Source organism: Aethalodelphis obliquidens, unplaced genomic scaffold, assembly GCF_003676395.1.
Source record: "Aethalodelphis obliquidens isolate GAN/ISIS:26980383/991018 unplaced genomic scaffold, ASM367639v1 scaffold20, whole genome shotgun sequence".
Taxonomy (NCBI): domain Eukaryota; kingdom Metazoa; phylum Chordata; class Mammalia; order Artiodactyla; family Delphinidae; genus Aethalodelphis; species Aethalodelphis obliquidens.
In genome coordinates, this window is record NW_020837964.1 from 11,896,487 (window position 1) to 11,916,330 (window position 19,844).

At 39.3% G+C, this 19,844-nt stretch overlaps 1 long non-coding RNA gene across 1 annotated transcript in view; it reads right to left on the reverse strand.

Annotated features, from left to right (window-relative positions):
• Positions 1 to 3,943: 3,943 nt before the first annotated feature.
• Positions 3,944 to 19,844, reverse strand: part of LOC113627055 (uncharacterized) — an 82,253-nt gene continuing 66,352 nt past the window's right edge. The window contains exon 3 of the long non-coding RNA XR_003435414.1: positions 3,944 to 4,103. This is a non-coding gene — a long non-coding RNA (uncharacterized LOC113627055). The remainder of the gene's footprint in view (positions 4,104 to 19,844) is intronic.

Below are 19,844 nucleotides of genomic sequence, written 5' to 3' on the forward strand. Positions count from 1 at the left end.
ACCTTACCTGTTCATAGCATGCTGGCTATTCTGTCTTTAGAGTCTCAGACCCAAAAATGAGGCAAAAAGAATTTTTTTTTCAAGAAAATCACTTTGATATTAGGCAGGAAGATAAAAAGTCAATTCATATGGCTTTACACTCGTTTGTGATTATCAAAATAAAGTGAAAACAGTTGATTTCTGAGGCAGACATTCTCTGATACCTTATTCTCCAAGCCTTAGAAATTAGAACCAGCTGTCTGGGTTTGGTTTGGGAGCTTGTTTGTGTAACTTCTTGGTGGAAGAACTTAATTTCTGAAGCTCATCTTTCCAACAGTTTTTGCTGCCTACAGGGCTTGTGAAGGTGCCAGGCTGAGCCGTGACATGGAGGCCAGTCGCTCTGGAGCGTCCCAAACTTGCAGTGGGAGTTTGTGTGAATGAAAAATAAATGCTTGCTCTTTTAGGCCATTGGAATTTGGGGATTGCTTAGCTTTTCATCTGGTTCTTCAGGGGTCACCGCTAAAATCCTTAAAATCTAAATCTTAGTAGAGCCTTGGTTTAGAGAATAAGCAGTAAGGAAAATTATATTACAAACTGGAAAGATGGCAAGCCATATTATGAAATAGCAAATTATTTGGTAAACAATCATGTCTCACAATTTTTGAGACAATTCATGTACCTCATCATATTGTAGCTCTACAGAAAGTAATTGGAAAACAGAATGTTAAAAGCATGAGTTGGTTATTATTGGATGCATCTCACAAAGTGCTTTAAGAGATTAAATGCTCAGAAAAGAATTTACATTTGTAAGAAGGAAAAAAAGGGAATAGAGAGAGTCCAACAGGCAACAGCCCCTCATACCCAGCTGTGTTTTAAACGCATCTGTACGCTATGATCAGAATAGATACTAGGTGGCTGGTAAGCCAGGAAGGAGGGAGAAAAATCAGGAGCCAATGGGAGTAATTCTGGAAACAGATGAGGGTACTCACACTGAGGTGTTAATGGAAGAGGTACTGAGAAGGGGTCAGATTCTTGATGTAGTTGGAAAAATAGAGCTAATTGGGTTGCTAATGGATTGCATGTGTGCTGTGAGGGAGAGGAGACAAGCAGGGCAGCAAGGTTTACAGCACTGAAACTGGAAGGATGGGATTTCCATATGCTAAAATGAGAAGCCTGTTGAAAGAGCAGGTTTGGGGGACTAGGTATTTGTTTGTTTGTTTGTGGAGGATGAATTCAGTTTCTGACCGAAAGGTTAAGATGTCTATTTGCCATCCAAGTAGAAACGTCAAGAAGACCTAGAATTTGGGGCAGAAGTTGGGAATTGTCAGTTTACGTGTGGTGTTGGAAAGCCTTGAGGTCTCCAAGGAGTGAGTGTACACACGGATGTGGAAGATGCCCATGGACAAGGTACGGTGGCCCTAAACTGTTAGCAGAGAAGATATCAGAGACTGAGTTCAGGTTCCTCACAACTAGATGATATCCCGAGGCAAGCGAGCTTGCCCAAGATTGCACAATGTCTGTGGGCTAAAGCACAGAGACTGCCTTTGAAGCCATAACTCCAGGGCTTTTTTACTTCATTCAAAGCACTACATACACACACACACACACACACATACACACACACAACATACACACGTGCATACATACACACATATGTGTATACACATATATGTATATGCATATATTCATGTGTGTGTGCACACGTGTATGTGTGTGTATCTAACTGGTTTCTAAATACCTTAAGAATCAACTTGCCCTGAGTGACCCTGCAACAACAGGCTGCAGACTCTCAGGTCCTTGATTTCTTTATAAACTCAATATAGAGGCTAGAATCAATAATACCTAAAAATACCGAATTTTCCTTCCAGGACTAAAGAATAAGATATCTATTTTATATTCCAGCACTGGCTTCAGAGTTCAATACAAGGATAGGATTTGTACCCTTAGCAAATAACACTCTTTGGATCACCATAAACATGTCACGAAGCCTGATTTGGCTCAGCAAATCAGCTACTAATGACCCTGCTTTTCCTGCAGTGTTTTTTCCTGATACCAGGAAAAGCATTCTTCCTAACGTTTCAAGATTCCCCACACTCATGTTTTAAGATGTTTTTGCAAATTGTCCTGTACTAGTTTTAAGATTAGATTTCCATTTCAGTACTCATGTTGCAGTTTAATGAAAACTAAATCCTCTTACAAATCATGTGTCAACAGTCCAAATACCACCATGGCTGCACGTAACCAACCCAGAAAGATAAGTAAAGTATATGCTCCTACAACTCAGTCAAACCGCTAACAGCACCTCGTAGATGATACGCTCTGATAGGTAATTAACGTTACTTGGAAGATCTCAATCTTAAATCTTATCTTTTTGCTAACAGACTCCCTCACAATAAAATTGGAAACAGAATTCAGAACTAAAGGAGACATTTTAGTCACTCCTTCTCTTGCTGTTCATAAGAGATGTGTTTTTCTGTGTGCCAGTTCAGTATATGTTTGGCTTAATGTACCTGGATATCAGTAAATCCAAACACAAGTGTATTTTTCATTAGCCAGGACGCTACCTGGAGATGCCCAGGCTTCATTTACAGTTATCCACCCAAGCAGACCAAGGCAGAGTCCATCCAGTTATGTTGGCTGTCCTGTATTTAAATCCCCCTTTATACACTGTTTGCCATGAACACTGCTGTGCTGGAATCAGTGGCCTAGAAATGCACATCCATTACAAGCAAGCTGAAATAAGCAAACCTCACTTGTACCCTGTACAGTAGTTGTTGGTGGTATGTGCCCAATGTACTCATGTCCTAAGAAGAAAATGGGATGTGAACATCCATTTATCTCAATTCCAGGCTCCATTAAGGTAATTATAAATCAGTTCCCCTGGTGTGAATGGAATACACGATGCTCAAAATGATGCTCATTTTGGGGAGACATTATATTCATTTATAACCACCCCATCCACATAAAGAAAACATCCTTCCTCTCATTAGTCTGAGAAAAAAAGCTGTCAAACTCTCCCTCAGTTGAACTAGTGGAAACATTTTACTCTAATACACTGTCTTGGTGTTTCCACCTTTAAAGCTTAAATATTTTCCTGCTATGTGCATTCATTCACTGCTGGCATCCACATCCTTGTGTATCTCTTTGTCATATCGGGGTCATGGCCGCTAACCTTTTAAACAATCTACAGAGATGCAGCAAGTTTGGAGAAACAAACGGATACAGCAGGTAAACAGGAACTGAGAAGTTCATTTTCTGTGAGCTAGTGAAATCCATGTAATGCTTCATTTCCCTTTTACTATTCTCAATCATGTATTTTACATATCAAACACAAACTGGTTTGCTGCATTTCTCTGGTAGCTGGAAAGAAGTTAATATACAAATTACTCCATTATTTCACTGCCTTCGCCTATGTCTCTAGGGATTGATCCCAGGAGATTCAATTCTGGGAATGTTACTAGATGTGGTCCTAAGAGGAACAATCATCCACGGTCTCACTTTGTGTGTTTGCCTTTTTTCATTTTATAGACAAGCTAATCCACAAAGAAAAACTCCTTCAGAAATGAGTGAGCTTTTTCCATGGACCCAGTAGTGTCCTGTAGCATTTTAAAGACATTAAACCCTTGGCTTCTTTTTATTATGATTTAATCTTATACATATGGAATTAGTACCTCCATTTAATTCTAGTGTCTTAAAGATATTTGGTCATTTTGTTCCCATAATGTCTTCTTCAGTGCAGAGCGTTGAGTAGGGGTTACATAAATATTGAAAGAATGAAGGAATGAGAGAGCAAATGAGTGAACAAATTGTGTCTTTGTTGACTTCTGGGATGTTCTATTTCTCGTTTTCTTCAGAGAATACTCTGCTTTATTCACTGGTTTTGTATGTGTGTGTGTCTGTCTGTGTGACTGTGTGCATGCGCACACACATATATATGTAAATTATTTCACATTTTTGCCTCCTGCTGTAGTCTGTTTCTAATCTGCAAGACTCCGTGCATCTTCTCTTGAGTGGCAGCTTGCCAGCATCCTCATCCTCAGCCCTGGTTCCAACCAGCCCCTTCTAGAGTCACTACTCATCTTCTGCACAGGTTCCAAAAGCAGAGGAAGCCAAGTCCTGGATAACTGGAGATTCAAGTACAGTATGACATGAACTCTTAGATAAGGAGAATGAAAGCACTGGAAAGAGCAAAAGATGGCTATAAAAATAGTTTCTATATGACTTTTATTAGTATAGCAGTCATCACTATACTAATACTTTTCCATTGTATAGCCTTTTTATCTCCAAATTATTTTTGTAGACCATCCATTAATTAACACTCACAGTGTTTTGAGTCATATCACTTGATTAATTTTGTGCTGCCTTGAAAATTGTCATATAAACTAAATACTGGAGTTTCACCAGCCATATTTCTGAAGCAATTTGAGCCAAGTCTCAAGTTCTCACTTCCAGAATTTCATCGCTATTAATAGAAGACATGCATCACAAGAGTGGAGTCGGGAGAGAAGACACACTTCTATTCTGCATGTGTCAAAACCGGATTCAGAGTCCTTTAAAGCAATGAAAAAGGACAAAATGCTCAGGTGTGAAAATTTAAAACATTTTTATTCTCAAACAAATACGAAAGGCTCTTTTCCTTAAAATGTAAGGAAAGGAATATAAATTTTTAATCTTATTTTCAGATAACTATTCCATAATAACAATTATACATTAACTTCCAAATGTCTTGCCCGCCCCCTACCATGTAATAACCACATTTAATTAAAGTTGTTATTTATTTTTAAATACTTTTTTTAAGAAATAGAAACATGAACCCAACAAATAAATAGCCAAATTTGGATGATTCGAATGTGTTTGGGATGTTGACAATCTATTTACATTTTAATAAGATATTTCCTCAGTGCAGGTATTAGATAAATCTCCACAGAGCTGGGGCTAGGACACAGAATTAAGAAGAAAGAAGCGCCCTTGGCAATTTGGAGAAAAGGAAAGATAAGCAGAATGGTGTTTAATAGAAACAGATGTGGATGTAATCTCTTTAGGAAGAAAAAAAGCTGTACAAATATAACATAAGAGATGGGGAAATGGCTTTAGACACAAAGAATGGAAAAACCTGGGGAGTTCTGAGAAACGCAAGCTCAGAATGACTTCATGACTCAGACTCTCTTCCAATTCACAGCCTAACAACGGGTGTGATATGCGGATAACTTAAAGAAAGACATGGTGTTAAGCGCAAGATGTTATTTATAAGAAAGATTAACACGAGTTTCTGAAGTGGCAATGGAGGGCTGAAAAAAGGAGGATTAATCAGCCTAAAATGTATACATCATATATATAGTCACAGATATATATGCTGGTTGGCACGTCTCTAATCTATGACCAGTGACAATTGTTTTCTATTCCAGCAAGAAGAATTTGAGTCAACCTTAAGGAAAACCTATTGACCAAAGGTAGAACATTAAAATATGTTAATGGAGGCTTCCCTGGTGGCGCAGTGGTTATGCAGGGCACATATGCAGGGACATTTCCTGGTCCGGGAAGATCCCACATGCCACAGAGCAACTAAGCCCGTGCACCACAACTACTGAAGCCTGTGCACCTAGAGCCCGTGCTCCACAACAAGAGAAGCCACTGCAAGGAGAAGCCTGCGCACCACAACGAAGAGTAGCCCCCGCTCGCCGCAACTAGAGAAAGCCTGCGCACGGCAATGAAGACCCAATGCAGCCAAAAATAAATAAATAAATGTATAAAATATGTTAATGGGAGTCAAGAATTCTATTAACTCCTTTTTCTTTTAAAAATGACCACCTGTACTTGTGCAATGCTTTGCATAGCTTGCAGGAGTATAAAATAGGTTTAGACTTACAATCCCACCATCAGCTGATAAACGGTTAACAGTTAAGTGATAAGGAGAATTTTGTGGCAAGTTGGGTAGGAGAAAATGTCTCCCGGTACACATTGAGTCAGAACAGCACTCCCTCACTCTTCAAAGATATTCTCTCCACCTCTGAGAAAATATTTCCATTCCTTATGTTTTATGTTGTCCTCAATTTTAAGGAATTGAGACTCTGTGACTCCTCCACCTTCCTCCTTAAAGAAAATGAAATGAACAGAGATGCTGTCACGGAAAACCTTTACTGGGGAGGACTCAGAGACACAGGTATCCAAATCTGCCTTCCTAAAAACAAAAAATAAAAAGTAGCAATTCTGACTCCTCTAAACCTTGATCCTTCACCCCTACATCTCAAGCTGGAACTTGGACAGAACTCTAAACACACTTCTCAAAGCCACACCACATCACTGATAGTCATTACAAAATACTGTGAACAGTATTACAGTGAATCAACTAATCTAAGGCTGTGATTGCTTTAAATAATTCTCCATAAATGTTAAGTAAAATTTCTCCACCAATAAATGTGTTGTGCATAGTTGTGGCTATAACGTGATACAAAAAAGCAGCATCCTTCAGCTAGTAGAGTCACAGGGAGAGTAGCAAAGCAGCACAATGTAGGATACGTTCTCCATCTGAATCCACCAGTAAGCTACGCTTTCTGCCTCTTAATGCAAGAAAAGAGTCTTTAGAAGAGGAAGACAGAAGCAGGGCCAAGCCAAACTGAAACGTTTCCTGAGCTAACAAGTAAAGGATCAGCATTTTGTGATGCATATTATAGATCAGCAAAGACATTGGTATAAACAAATTTTTTTTAAATATTTATTTATTTGGCTGCGCCGGGTCTTAGTTGTGGCGCGCGGGATCTTCGCTGAGGCATTTGGGATCTTTTAGTTGCAGCATGCGGGATCTTTAGTTGCAGCATTGGAACTCTTAGTTGTGGCATGCATGTGGGGTCTAGTTCCCTGAGCAGGGATTGAACCCGGGCCCCCTGCATTGGGAGCGCGGAGCCTTAACCACTGGACCACCAGGGAGTCCCGACAAATTTTTTTAATCATTCATCAAGTTAACTTTAAGTATAAGTAGATTCAGAATAAATTCTCTACACATGATAATTATTATTATGATTAGTATTGTAAGAAGGTTCACAAACTCTAAAGAAATTATTTCAACATCATCATAAAATCTTGCATTAAAAACTTCATCCATGCTTTTTAAAATAGACAGTGGATGTTATCTATGATAAAGTGAGATACGGGTACCCAGGGTGGACCAAACTAGGCAAAGAGCACCTTTTCTAAGATCTGTATTAACAGCAATTCTCTCTCTCATATAATTTTTTTTCTTAAATATTCTGAGTTGCTTTGAGCAGGTCTTCCTATTTCCATGGCAGTTTATTTAATTCATGGTATTGTATATCTGCTGTGCCTAGCACTTCCTACCTACGCCTAAGCTAGGTAGGAAAAGCAAAGGGCATTTCAGAGTCTACCCACAAGAGCCTAGATGGAGACACCTCAAACACACACAAACACACACCAGTAGTGTGCGTGGATGTAATAATCCAAGTGTAAGGACACTACTTATGCCTTGGGGGATAGAAGTAGGAATGGGAAGCGTTCCTTGGGTAAGGCACATTGTAAAACAAAAGGCAGGAGGTGGGGCAAGAGGAAACAGAGAGATCAAAGGAGACTTCTGTGACCCCTGTGACCGGAAACAGGAGCCGCCGCACTGGGGGAAGAGGTAACAAGGTTGGTTTTGGACATCATTAGTTAGTGGCTGGACAAGGAGCTACCACCCAGGGGCCTTGTGCTGCCGTTCTCTGATCAACTGTAAGCTCTGAGCTGGGAGCTGAGAGGCGCCTGCAAACAGAGGAGGAGTGCTTGAAGCCATGAGTGTGTCAGCCCAGTGGGTTTGTTATGTCACAAAACGAGACATCACGGCATCGTTGCTACCACATAAAGAGATTTTCCTTCGTGTTTACACAGTAGGGAAATCTAAACATTTAACGCTTGACTGCATATGTGCGACATCATGCACCTTGGATTAGCCTATTCAAGAAACTATCATTTCCAGTTGCAGCTCTTTTCCACTCCTTCCTCTCTGTTTGCAATAATAATCTCATTCTGAAGCTCACCCCCAGAACAAGAGCTGTGCCCAGCAGACTCGCCTGATTCATATTCTCCACGTAGCTTGTGGGAAAGTGTCTGGAATGATTGAAGCTTATTAAATACCTGTTGTGGTCTTTAGAAATCACCAGGAAAATATCACATCTAGAACTACCACCAAATATTTCAATTTAGTATTTATAAATACAGGCTTCTTATCAAAATGGATTTTCTCTTCCTAGAGAGATAGTTAAGCCAGTATTCCTAATTCATATTCATCTTTCCTCGAAAATTAGTTGCTCTTAGGGCTTCCCTGGTGTCACAGTGGTTAAGAATCCGCCTGCCACCGCAGGGGACACGGGTTTGGGCCCCAGTCTGGGAAGATCCCACATGCCGCTGAGCAACTAAGCCCGTGTGCCACAACTACTGAGCCAGCACTCTAGAGCCCGGGAGCCACAACTACTGAGCCCACATGCTGCAGCTACTGAAACCCACGCACCTAGAGCCCGTGCTCCTTAACAAGAGAAGCCACCACAATAAGAAGCCTGTGCACTGCAACAAAGTGTAGCCCCAGCTCGCTGCAACTAGAGAAAGCTCGCGCGCAGCAGTGAAGACCCAGCACAGCCAAAAATAAATAAAAATAAAATAAATGAATTTATATTAAAAAAAAATTAGTTGCCCTTAATAAGCGGTGCTGATCAAGAGGGAAAGGACCTTGTATGTGGGCTAGCTCCTTCCTGCCCTTGCCACCTCTTGCCCAGGTCAGTGGAGAGCTGAGTGAGTGCTATGTTGCTAGGCAACTCTGAAAAGATTTATGAATCTTGTTAATTAATTAAAGAGCTCTGAAGGGCTCTTGGACAACATGGACGTATCCTGTCCAGCCAGGACAGGGGAAATACTTACAAACAACAGCAAGACACAGTGTGAAAACCAATCACAGAAGGAGCTTGATGGACACAGTTTACACAAGCAAGATTTCCTGCCATTTTTGACAACATGGATGGAATGTGAGGGCATTATGCGTAAGTCAGACAGAAAAAGATAAACACTGTATGATATCACTTAGATGTGGAATTTTAAAAAGCCGACCTTGTTAAAAACAGAGAGTAAGATGGTGGTTTCCAGCAGCTGGGTTGTGGGGGTTAGGGGGTGGGGGGATTGGGGAGAGTTGTTTGAGGGTACAAACTTGCAACTAGTAGATGAATAAATCCTGGAGATTTAATGCACAGCATGGAGATTAGAGTCAACTATACTGTATCATAAACTTCATAGTTTCTGAGAGACTAGATCTCAATTGTTCTCACCACAAAAAAAGAAATGGTAATTATGTGATGTGATAGGGATGTTAGCTAATGTTGTGGTAGTGATCACATTGCTATACATAAATGTATCAAATCAACACGTGGTACTCAAACTTACACAATGTTATATGTCAAGTATATCTCAATTTTAAATTTTTTAAATAAAAAATTAAAAGAGATATTGAACCAAAGGAGTAAGAAAAAGTCAAAGCATACATAGATACCGCATACCACATACCCTGTAGAGAGAGCATAGTAGCAACTGAATTCTCCTGAAAATGTCTCATCTCGGGGGGGAGTAAAAACTCAGATATCCCATTTATTTCTGAAACTTTCCAAGCTTTGTCATTTTTCAGCAAATACTTTGAGTAGATGAGTAGACTGAACTGGCAGAAGGAGTGTCCTGTAGGTAGGCTCTCTCTCCAGTCATTTTTTTTTTTGTGGTACGCGGGCCTCTCACTGCTGTGGCCTCTCCCGTTGCGGAGCACAGGCTCCAGACGCGCAGCCTCAGCGGCCATGGCTCACGGGCCCAGCCGCTCCGCGGCATGTGGGATCTTCCCGGACCGGGACACGAACCCGTGTCCCCTGCATCAGCAGGCAGACTCTCAACCACTGCGCCACCAGGGAAGCCCTCCAGTCACTTTTCACTCTCCTCATGCTGTCTGAATTCAGTGAGTGCATGCTTACTCTTTTTGTTGTTGTTTCGTTTTCGTGGGTACCTATTTTGTGCTTTACTCAATTAGAGTAAATGTATATCACAATACTTCACTGATAAAAGTAGAATCAGTTGTTTTAGTTTCCGCTTCTGTCACTGTTAGTGAGGAATCACCATCATTTTGTGCGTCAATTTCACTCATTTTTTTTGGCATCTTTGTGTGGATACAGTTCTCCGTCTGCTCTTGTTTCTATTATACTTGAAGAACTTCCTTTAATATTCCTTGTAGTACAGGTCTGCTGGTGACAAATCCTATACATATTTGTCTTTAAAAAGGATTTTGCCTTCATTTTTTACTTTTGGCCAACTTAACATTCTAAGTTAACAATTCCATTGTCCTTTGACTTATATAGTTATTGAGTAGACATCTGAAATTATTCTTATCTTCTCTGCCCAATATGTGATGTATCTTTTATTTCTGATTGCTTTTAAGACATTTTTTTAAGCACTGGTTTCCAGAAATTTTATTGTGATGTGGCTCCGTTTGTTTTCTTTTTCTGTATTTACCTAGCTTGGCTGGGTTCATTGAAAACTTTTAGATCTGTGGGTTTATAGAGTTCATTAATTTTGGAAATTTTTCTGTCATTGTTTGTTTAGAAATTTTTCTGATTCCATATTTTCCACAACAGCAATTAAATGTAATTTAGAACATTTGATATTGTCCCACAAATCACTAAGACCAATCACTGTTCTTTTCTTATGTATTTACTTTTCTCTGTGCTTCATTTTATACAATTTCTTTTTGTATATCTTCAGGTTCACTGATCTTTCCCTTTTCAATGGCTGCTCTTGGTTCCATCCAGTAAAATTTTCATTTTGTATACTGTCTTTTTATGTTCATCAGTTCATGGTTTATTTTTATATCTTCCATTCCGTTCCTAATTATGTCTAAAGGGAAGATTTTAAACATAATGATTTAAAATAACTGTTTTAGGGCTTCCCTGGTGGTGCAGTGGTTGAGAATCTGCTTGCCAATGCAGGGGACATGGGTTCGAGCCCTGGTCTGGGAAGATCCCACATGCCACGGAGCAACTAGACCCGTGAGCCACAACTACTGAGCCTGCGCGTCTGGAGCCTGTGTTCCGCAACAAGAGAGGCCGCAACAGTGAGAGGCCCGTGCACCGCGATGAAGAGTGGCCCCCATTTGCTGCAACTAGAGAAAGCCCTCACACAGAAACGAAGACCCAACACACTCAAAAATAATAAATAAATAAATAAATAAATAAAATAACTGTTTTAAAGCCCTTGAGCTAATTTCATCACCTCTGCTATTTCTAAGTACATATCTATTGCCTGATTTTCTCTTAGTTAACAATAATGTTTTATATATAAAATATATATACACACATATACATGTATGTATATATGTTTATATACACACCTATATAAAATATATATAACTGTACATTTTATTATGGATAATATGATTATATATTGATTTTAATATGTATACATTTCTTTGCATGTTTCATAATTTTTTATTAGATTTTAAGTGATATGTTGTTGAGTGTCAGATTGAGCGATGAAATTTGGGCAAGCAGTTGAGTAACTTTCAGATCAGTTTATTTTTAAGCTTTATTAGAGCTGAATTAGCCTTTATTCTAGGACTAAGTTAGCCTCACTATTAAGGCCTAACCTTTCAGCCATCTCTATTGAATAATCACCCAGGTTTCAAAGAGATTTCTCTACTCTGGCTGGATGGAACTTGTCTCCCAGCACTGCGTGAGTTCTAAAGTTGTTGTTCTTTGTGTTGCCTCATGGAGTTTCATCCTACATATACATATTCATCCTACATAGTACTCAGCAACAGATTCAAGAGGACTCCTCTTCTGATTTCTGGAACCATTTTCTATAGGATTCCCTCTTCTCTAGTACTCTGCCCTGCAAATTCCACCCACTTCATTCTCCCAAAACTCTAATCTCTGTCTTCTCAACTCAGTGAGAATGCTGAACTCTGCCTGGGTTAGCCTTTCCTATGCCATGGTCCACTAAGGATTTCCAGGTGATTGTAGCCAGATCAACTGTAGTGTTCACATCATTTATTTTCCATTTCCCTGGATTACAGTCCTTCACTGCCTATTGCCCAATTTATGAAAACTGTTATTTCATACGTTTTTCCAGTTTTTAAATTCTTTACAGCAAGAAGACAAATCTAGTACCGCTTACTTCAACATGACAAGAAGTGGAAAATCTACAATTTTAGTGGGTAAGGTATTCAGAACAACCTGAATGGGTATTTCTGACACAGGGTCCCTCATAAGGTTGCAGATGACTTGTTGGCCAGGACTACAATAATATGAAGGCTTAAATGGGGCTGGAGAACCAATTCCAAGGTGACTCGCTAACATGGATGGTAAGTGCTACTAGTTGTTTGCAGGAAGTCTAGTACCTCACCTCCTGTACTCTGCTTGAGTGTCCTCCTGGTACAGCAGCTGGCTTCTCTCAGGGCAAGTGATTCTAGAACAACCTATGCTTTCTATGGCCACCAGAACACATAAAGCACAGGGATAAAGCACCTTTGATTCTTAGGAAATGACCAACCATTGACATTCTCTTTATTTTTTTAATAAATGTATTTATTTATTTTTGGTTGCATTGGGTCTTCATTGCTGTGCGCAGGCTTTCTCTAGTTGCAGCAAGCAGGGCTACTCTTTTTTTTTTGTCTGTCCGGGGGCCTCTCACTGCTGTGGCCCCTTCCGTTGCAGAGCACAGGCTCTGGACGCGCAGACTCAGCGGCCATGGCTCACGGGCCCAGCCGCTCCGCGGCACGTGGGAGCCTCCCGGACCGGGGCACGAACCCGCGTCCCCTGCATCGGCAGGCAGACTCCCAACCACTGTGCCACCAGGGAAGCCCCAGGGCTACTCTTCATTGCAGTGCGCGGGCTTCTCACTGTGGTGGCTTATCTTGTGGAGCACGGGCTCTAGGCATGCAGGCTTCAGTAGTTGTGGCACACAGGCTCTATAGTCGTGGCTCGTGAGCTCTAGAGCGCAGGCTCAGTAGTTGTGGCGCACGCGCTTAGCTGCTCCGTGGCATGTGGGATCTTCCTGGACCAGGGCTCGAACCCGTGTCTCCTGCATTGGCAGGCGGATTCTTAACCACTGCACCACCAGGGAAGTCCCTGACATTCTCTTTAAATCAAACCACTCTGGATTGCATTCAGCACACAGAAGAACCATAGCTCTCAAATTCTTCAAAGAATTACTTATGAAAAAACCAACCAAAGTTCAACTTGGTTAAAATGAGTGCAACCCGCAAGGAAGCTGAGCAGCCGCTCGACAGTCACTGTCCTCCCTTCCTTTCACAAGAAGGTCGTCCTGTTATTTCAGAGATTCTAGAGTAGAATGCCCCCCAAGAGCCCCAAGAGGGCATGAGGGAATTTTGCGTGACACACAAGGTGAGGATCCCCCACATAACTAGAGCCCTGACACAACATTCCGTTGGCACATCTCAGTGTACTGGGCCACCCTCGCTGCTCATTTCTACAAGGCTAAAGCCAGCAACCTCTTTCTAAGAGTTCTGCCGGTCCATGCCACCACCTCAAAAAATATAATAAGAAAAGAAGAGAAAGCCCTTTCTAGTGAGAGGTATGCCAAGGACTAAGGAAAAGATGACCAAGCAGATGCTGCTTCACTATAAAGGGTCAATTCAATGATGGGCAAGGCTGCTTTTCCTTCTAACTGGAGGCAACTTGCAAGTCACATTTTTAAAGGTATGCATTTCCTTAGACTTTATGTATTCATTCCAGAAAATCCACTTTTCTTCCAAGTGCATAAGACTCATAGCTCTTAGCAATAAATTTAGCATTTAACATGCAGAAGACTAAGCCGGGAAGTCAACAGAGGGGAGAGATTCCAACTGAACTTTTCTGGCTCACACAAAAGTGAAAGCATTTTTATATATATTCATATTTGTATCATACATATAATTTCCATTTAGCTTTTCTAGATAAGAATTAAAGGAATAAACAGGTACAAAGTCTAGCAGTCAGTTCACAAGCATTTACTGCTACCTGCTCTGTACCATTCACTGTGCTAGAGACAGATGTTGAGGGGCTTGCCTTGAAGAACCATAGACTGGGCAACGCACAGACAACAAACACACTTTCAACTATTCAGTATATATAAATTCGGTATATACAAATTCCAGCCCCTACGTGATAGACCTTCTGTCAGACTCTGAGGGTTCAAAGAATGACAAGAGAAAGATTCTGACATTAACATGGTCCAAAAAGAATAAGCCAGAATTGGAAAGAGGACATTGGGCGAGACACTGATACCATTTCTATGACTGTCCAAACTTTTAAATTAATTAATTAATTTAAAATAAAAATAAAATGTTTGTATAGCATGTTTCTTGGTTGATGGTCTGAGATTTGATAATCATGAAATACCATACAGATTCTATGCTAAGATGTTTTAAAAAGAAAAAAAGAATGTCATCATTTCTCAGCCTTATTTGTACTCTCATTAATGCACTCTGGCATTTTCTAATGGCAATTTGTAAATAATCTTCTAAACATCTAATGATCCAACCTTCTTTTAGTGTCTTAATTTTCACCGTCCATAGCTGTGTTCTCTAATATGGCAGCCATATGTGGCTATTTAAATTCAAATTTATATTAATTAAAAGTGAAAAATAAAATTCACTTCTTCAGTCATACTATTCTCATTTTAAGTATTCAGTAGCCACTGTATTATAGAATATTTCCATCATTGTAGAAAGTTCTACTGGACAGAACTAGTTTATTGATTTCTAACATAAGAAAATAGTCTTCCAACTCAAATCATATTGTTTGCCAAGCAAGTTTCCTTTTTTTTTTTTTTTTTTTTGGCGGTATGCAGGCCTCTCACTGTTGTGGCCTCTCCCGTTGCAGAGCACAGGCTCCGGATGCGCAGGCTCAGCGGCCATGGCTCACAGGCCTAGTCGCTCCCCGGCATGTGGGATCGTCCCAGACCAGTGCACGAACTCGTGTTCCCTGCATCAGCAGGCGGACTCTCAACCACTGCGCCACCAGGAAAGCCCCATTTGTTTATTTTTTATTAATAAGTTAACTTTTTTCACTCCAGTGGATGACCTCAATGCTATTCATCTTATTATTATTAAAATAGTAATTGATTAATAAATGTTTCCTATGCTAAGTCTATTCTCTACCCAATGTCATCGCCATTTGAAGACATCATATTAAAAGTAACAATTCTGTATAAAAAATAAATTAAATAAAATTCAAAAATTCAAAAAAAAAAAAAAGGGCTTGCTTTTTTGTCCACCTGTTCTCCACTCAGCCAAATCTCTTGAAAGAGTCTTATCTCCATGTCCTCTTTTGTCCCCATTCCCCATTCATTATTCAACCAACAATCACGTTTTCAGCACAACACTGAAAAATAATAATAAAAAATTTTTTAATAAATAAAAGTAACAATTTTATGTCCATTAACAGATGAATGGATAAAGAAGATGTGATATATAAAGAGATATATACACACACACACGCACACACACACACACACAATGGAATACTACTCAGCCGTAAAAAAGAATAACATTTTGCCATTTGCAGCAACATGGATGGACTTGGAGGGCATTACGCTAAGTGAAATAAGTCAGACAGAGAAAGACAAATACTGTATGGTATCACATATGTGGAATCTAAAAAATACAACAAACTAGTGAATATAACAAAAAAGAAGAAGACTCTCAGAGATACAGAGAACAAACTAGTGGTTACCAGTGGGGAGAGGGAAGTGGGGAGGCGCAATACAGGGGTAAGGGATTAAGAGGTACAAGCTATTAGGTATAAAATAAGCTACAGGGATATATTGTACAAAACAGGGAATATAGCAAATATTTTATAATAACTATAAATGGAGTATAACCTTTAAAAATTGTGAATCACTCTATTGTACACCTGTAACATAATATTATACATCAACTATATTTCAATTTTTTTTAAGTAACACTTCTAAATTTTTAACATCAAATTTGAAAATACCATTAAAAATTAAACATCAAGGACTTCCCTGGTGATGCAGTGGTTAAGAATCTGCCTGCCAAATAGAGACACAGATGTAGAGAACAAACGTATGGACACCAAGGGGGGAAAGTGGGGGGCGGGGGGGTGGGATGAATTGGGAGATTGGGATTGACATATATACACTAATTTGTATAATAAGAACCTGCTGTATAAAGTAAATTAAATTAAATTTTTAAAAAAAAGGAATCCACTTGCCAGTGCAGGGGACACGGGTTTGAGCCCTGGTCCAGGAAGATCCCACGTGCCACAAAGCAACTAAGCCCGTGCACCACAACTACTGAGCCGGCACTCTAGAGCCCACGAGCCACAACTAGTGAGCCCGTGCACCATAACTACTTAAGCCCACGCACCCTAGAGCCCACACACCACAACTACTGAGCCCATGCACCACAACTACTGAAGCCCATGCCTCTACAGCCCATGTGCCGCAACTACTGAGCCCACGTGCTGCAACTACTGAAGCCCGGGCGCCTAGAGTCCGCGCTCCGCAACAAGAGAAGCCACCGCAATGAGAAGCCTGTGCACTGCAACAAAGAGTAGCCCCCACTCACTGCAACTACAGAAAGCCCGCGTGCAGCAATGACCCAACACAGCCAAAAATAAATAAATAAATAAATTTATATTTTACAAAATTAAAAATTGAATACATTAAAAATTAAATCAACTACTTATTTTCTTGATGAAACTCTCTGTGGAGGACACACTGAAAATACATCCCCCTTCCTTCTTGGAAACTTGCAAACTACTTGCTAATGAAAATTATGCAAATTCTGAATCTTGTACAATATGCTTCTAGATTTTGTTTTCCACAGTGAGACTGGAAGAAATGGATCTGCATATACTTCTTCAATTAAAGGAACTTTCAGATTGCTTTTTTTTTTTTTTTTTTGCAGTAAGCAGGCCTCTCACTGCCGTGGCCTCTCCCACCACAGAGCACAGGCTCCGGATGCACAGGCCCAGCCGCCATGGCTCACAGGCCCAGCCGCCCCGCAGCATGCAGGATCCCCCCAGATCGGGGCACGAACCCGCATCCCCCGCATCAGCAGGCGGACTCTCAACCACTGCGCCACCAGGGAAGCCCTCAGATTGCTTTTTAAAACTCAAACTGATATAACATTAAATACAGTGATAATTTACTTGTTATTGGACAAAGACTTATTAAACAATGATATTTGGACTCAGAGCTCCTCCTTGGAAATTTTATTATAATTGTTCATATTAGATAAGGGAAAATTCAACATGATAAATTCAAATATTCCACCAGACAAGGAGAGCTAAATAATACTGCATGGCATGGCCTTTTTTTGTGAATAGGCTTTTTCTCTAGCTTTACCCACAAGAACATCTTTCTGTCAAGGATTTAAGATGACCTCACCTAATTTCCTTGGCAGATAAAGGCAGTTTTTCTGTCTTGTGTTGGATCTCATGTTTGCTTAGATATTCTTCTACATTTCCAAGTTCCTCAGTTAAGTTTGGTGATATATCTGCTCTTTGGGGATATTGCAAAATATTTTCCCTAGTATGGAAGACTACCCATTCTCCCCAAATTCTATAACCCACAATTAGATTAAAAATTTAAATAAACTATCAGTATAACTAACTCTAAGAGGAAAAGACCCTCATTCCTCAATATTGGACACCTCAGAGTTAATTGTGGCTCAGCTGAACACAAAAATCTTGGAAAGAGACATGTTTCTTGCCTGGGGATTTATTTCTTTATGATTACACTATTCTAATTTTCAGTAAAAATTAGTTTACTAATATCTGAAGAAGTCTGTCTACAATCCTGGGACCTTTGCTTTCCCAACATTCTCATCATACACTTTCTCCTCTTCAGATCCAAGCAGATACATGCAGAGATCAAACACCAAACCCCTTGATCAAAATAGCTGTCATTCTCTTGCTAGAATGACTTTCCCCTTCTCTCTACCAAAGGGCTGGTATGATTTTTCTGTCAAATATGTCAAGGGAGTCTTTAAGGTGTCCATCAGTTGCCAACATGTGTTCTGCTCAGACAAGAGTGCTGCCTTCAGGAAGGAAGCAGAAACTTTCAGAGTTACACTGTAAAAGGCGGTGAGTCTCTGGGTATCCAGGGAAGAAACACTTCTATTTGAATCTCAAATCTGGATTTTCATATGTGGACACATAGGAAAACAGTTTTCTACAAAAGCTTTGTAAGGGAGAGATATTCCTTTATTTCCAAAACAAGACTAATGGCTCATTAAACTCAATGTTCTATACGGGGTAGATAAATTCAATGAATTTAAATGTTATTTCTTATAGATTTTCAGGGAACTGGAGACTTCCTACTAGGATAACCTATTGATATCCTTTTTTATAACCTACTGAAGTCAAAGCTATAAGAACCTCCTTTTCTTTTCTCATCTCAACTAGATAGAAGGCAAGCCTATATTTAGGATGAGTCACTGAATATGGGAAGGGAGTTTCTGAAGTGGTCTAGAGACTTCTCGACAGCTAGATGTCCCATATTATCATTTCTTAACAGGGAGGGCTAATAAAGAGTTACCTCAAGTAGTTGGTCTATTCAAGCCTCATTTCAGCTCAGCTGCTGATTCATCAGATACATCTCTTGCTGTGTACAAGGGCTTTCCATCTGACAGAGTTTGGCTTAGAAACCAGAGTTCTGGTTGCTGTGTTTTCTGCCTTTCATAATATGCTCTCCTAAAGATCCTGCAATAAATAAACCAACTCTTCTTGCTGTCATCCTCTTATACTTTCTAGCAGAAACTAGAGAGGCACATAGCTGAGCTCTGTATCAACTTGATAAAAAGCTGAGAAAAAGAATGCAATGAATTTAATTTTAAAATAACAGATAAATGAGAATTTCCAAATGGTCTAGAGTATGATTAATAAAAACTGACAATAATAGAATATGTGGGAGAAGTATTACTGGTTTCTTTTGAGATGATAATGGGATAGATAGATTACTTATTCAGAAAGTGTTCAAGGATTTTTGGTTGCTTAAGAATCAATTAAGGTAGAATGCATCCTTTATGAAGTAAAAATTCAGATGATTATCTGAAAAGTATTACATACTTGAATAAGTGAAAAGAAACTGTATATTGAAGAAGAAGAATATAAAGTCACATCACTCTGTTTATATAACATTACTCTTAATAATAAATATATTTAAATCAAACTAATGCCTAATAACAGAAGAAGAAAGTGATTTTATATATATAACAGAAGAAGAAAGTGATTTTATATATATACATACACATGATTCTCTATACACAAATATGCATGTATGAATATCTTCCAATTATATATACATATTCTATATTTATAAACATATATATTCCATGGATGTATGTATAATTTATTTGGAATTAAACTATAAATCTAAAATACTACATTGGAATATTTTTTTAAGATATCACAAAACATCAATATATTAAGTAATAAAGGTATAAAAATATTTTTAAGTCACTCAATAGAATAAAAAGTATTAAAACTCATATATATCATACATATTTATGATTATATAATATATAAATGTATTATGAAAGCAAAACTGTAAATGACACTTCAGCACAGATTTCAAAAGCCTTCTGTAACTTTTGTGCCTCATTATGAAAATTTTTAAATGTCCGTCTTAACAAAGATAAAAGTAAGTTTTTCTCTTAGAGGAAAACATAGGTAGAACACTCTATGACATAAACCACAGCAAGATCCTTTTAGACCCACCTCCTAGAGAAATGGAAATAAAAACAAAAGTAAACAAATGGGACCTAATGAAATTTAAAAGCTTTTGTACAGCAAAGAAAACCATAAACAAGACAGAAAGACAACCCTCAGAAT